The sequence below is a fragment of the Triturus cristatus genome, chromosome 9 (genome assembly GCF_964204655.1).
Source record: "Triturus cristatus chromosome 9, aTriCri1.1, whole genome shotgun sequence".
Lineage (NCBI taxonomy): Eukaryota > Metazoa > Chordata > Amphibia > Caudata > Salamandridae > Triturus > Triturus cristatus.
The window spans coordinates 256,824,248-256,827,321 of NC_140592.1; the positions used below are offsets into that span (position 1 = coordinate 256,824,248).

Sequence of the window (3,074 nt, forward strand, 5' to 3'; positions counted from 1 at the left end):
AGCAAACACATCTGAAGGTAAGATGAATGTATGTTTTCTTAGTGTTACAAAATGTAAAGGTAGAACTCGACCACAGTACAGCCCAAGTGCAGACCCTGAACATCCAGTACACAATGCGTTCAGTAGGTGAGGGGCATTATGGGAGATGTAGTCAGGTCAAGCAGTTAAAATGTCAAATCTCAGAGTAACAACCCAAAAAAGCTTAATAGAGTATAAAATCATTTACAAAGGCAGATATTTATTACTGTGCAATTAATATCACAGACATGAAATAATACAGTGTTGCACTGTTTCACCTCACAGATGCGCAACGTGTAGAAGATGTGGATAGCGATTCCCCAGACATGCAGGACACCAGCGCAGGTGAACAGATGGACACACCTGTGGTGCAAATAAATCCCTCACGTCCAACAAAGTCACGCAGGGCTACTGTTCCATCCCTAGTCACCATGGAGTGTGAAGATGATGAGGCTGATGCAACACCAGGTGGCAGCCATGGCCAGACAACTTCCATCACAAAAACACAACCACAGGTCCCCAGAACTAATCACAGAGCCCGGCGTAGGAGAGGAAGAGCACTCAGGACACAGCAGGAGGAGCAACCAAGTGATGTCTGGGGTGGTCTTGAGGGACAGATGCTCCGTATGCAGCGCCTGCAGACAAAAAACACACGATTAGTACAATTGCAAGTTGGCAAGATGGCTAGCAACATAGCAGTACTGTCAGAAAGTGTGCAGCAACTGAGCAAGGTGATGCATGAGGGAAATGTATCCCAGAAGAGACAGCATCGTCAACTAATGGTGCAATTGAAAATGTTTGCTAAATCAAACAATAGATTGGCCACGACAACTGCACTGCTGGCGCGTAGGTCTGTGACCATGCAAACTGAAATGTGCCATTGGAGCGGCGATGTGGCTAAAGCACTGGACCAGGTCACCAATGCAGTTGATTTGCTAAATGCTTCCACAATTGCGGCCAACAATTCGACGCCCGAAGAGGGTAGTGAGGGTGGCTCAAGCCTAAGTAGTGTGGCTGTTCCAGTCCGCACTGCAGGAAGACGCAACACACGCAGCAGTACCCCCGCCGCTTCCAACATAACGGATGACAATGCTGGGTCTGACAGGCGTCTGGGTGTTCGTGGGAAAAAGCGCTAGACTGGCATGTACAAGTGCATTCCACTATGGTGACGTAACCATTTATTTGGATTTGACTTTTCACAGACTGACAAGTGAATTGACATTTGCAAACCACTTATGTCCATTGCACTGGTCAGATTACAAGTGTGCTTGAACACTCATGGCAATTTTATTTAATTAAAGAAGACTTTGATAGCAATAGTCAGTTTCTGTGTCATCATTACTCACCTCAGAAATAATTTTGTGTGATGTCAAATCTTCTCCTACGCCCTTCTGCTGCGCCTGCCCCTTGTGCTGCATGGTGTTGTGGCACTTGCTGGTTCCCATCCTCCGAATCGCTGTCAGACACCTCGATGTCCATTCCTCCCCTTGTCGCTATGTTGTGCAGCATGGCACATGCCGCTACTATCTTGCAGCATTGTTCAGGGTTGTACTTCAGTGCTCCACCGGTCTTATGTAGACATCTGAATCGGCTCTTCAACAGCCCAAATGTGCGCTCTATGATGTTCCTTGTCGACATATGTGCTGCATTGTACCTCTGTTGATTGGCAGTTGTGGGATTGAGGTAAGGCGTCATTAGGTAATTACGCAAGGCGTATGCGCTGTCACCTACATGTAATGGAGCAAAGAGTCAGTGGCAGCTTCACATTGACATACGTACAATGACAGTGATAAACTATAACACATATTTACCAAGCAGATGTCCCTCTCCAAATTCTCCCCTGACAAGACGGGTGTGTATGCCACTTTGCCTGAAGATATAAGAGTCATGTGCACTCCCTGGAAATTGCGCAACAATGTCAGTGATAATGTTTTTGGCATTGCAAACGACCTGAATATTGAGGGAATGGTAACATTTCCTATTTCTATATATATATTCCTGTGTTGCAGGGGGACATATTGCAACGTGGGTGCAATCAATACAACCCAAAACATGTGGGAAACGAGCTATCTGGTAGAACTCCTGTTTGGTTTTTGCAAGGTCAAGCGCGGTGGTAGGGAACTTGATATGAGACCCGATCACGGCCATCATGGCATCAAGGAATGCTTTCAATATTCTTGAAAGTGCGCTTTGTGACACACCTCCCGCAACAGCAATGACCCCCTGAAAACTGCCTGACGCCAGAAGGTGTAGGCAACATAGGACCTGCACATGCGTTGGGATGGCATTGGTCCTACGTGTCTGTCGTTGCATTATGGGGTCCAATTCATTGATTAGATCATGGATCATTGCTGCATTGAGCCTATACTTGTCGTATATCTCATCCTCTTGCTGGCCTAGCAAAGTTATGCGGACTCTGAAGATGCGCTCATTCATTCGCCTCCGTCTCTGTGCGGCAGCCTGCAGCCTCATCCTCCTCGCCATCAGGTAAATCCCTGCCATTGTGAACAGTGCTGGCTCATTCTGGGTGTGTTTAAATGGGTTTCAGTTGGTTTTCACCTGTCTGTGATTTGCACTCATGATTACCACCTGGTTGTGATCCTTCTTATTTAGCGATCGCTAATTTGCGATTTTCATGGAAATCGCTATTTGCGATTTGTCATGCATACATTTAGCGAATCGTTGTTTGCGATTCGCTAATTGGGACACGCTAATACCGATTCGCTATTTGATTCGCAGAATGTTTTGCGATTCCTTATATTTGCGAAAAAATGGATTTTCGCAAATATACAGTTGATGCATTTCAACACTGACTTTTGCGATCGCAAACGGCCTATTTTTGCGATTCGCACCGTTTGCGATCGCAAAAAGGTTTGATGCATGTGCCTGACAGAGTCCTAAAGTCAACAAGTTTTATTTAAAAAGGTCTCATCTAAAGTAAAATGATTTTATTGTTAATTTATAAAAATTGAAAAACATTGCAAATAGAATTAATTTAAATGAATGTAATCAAAATATTGTAAAAAATAATACTATTTTTTTTATTTAGTGTAACA

At 44.6% G+C, this 3,074-nt stretch overlaps 1 long non-coding RNA gene across 1 annotated transcript; it reads right to left on the reverse strand.

Moving 5' to 3' along the window:
* Positions 1-218: 218 nt before the first annotated feature.
* On the reverse strand, positions 219-1,744 carry LOC146797707 (uncharacterized). The gene is made up of 2 exons (XR_014969028.1): positions 1,365-1,744; positions 219-653 (listed from the first exon to the last, which is right to left on the reverse strand). It is a non-coding gene; the product is annotated as an uncharacterized LOC146797707 (long non-coding RNA).
* Positions 1,745-3,074: the final 1,330 nt, after the last annotated feature.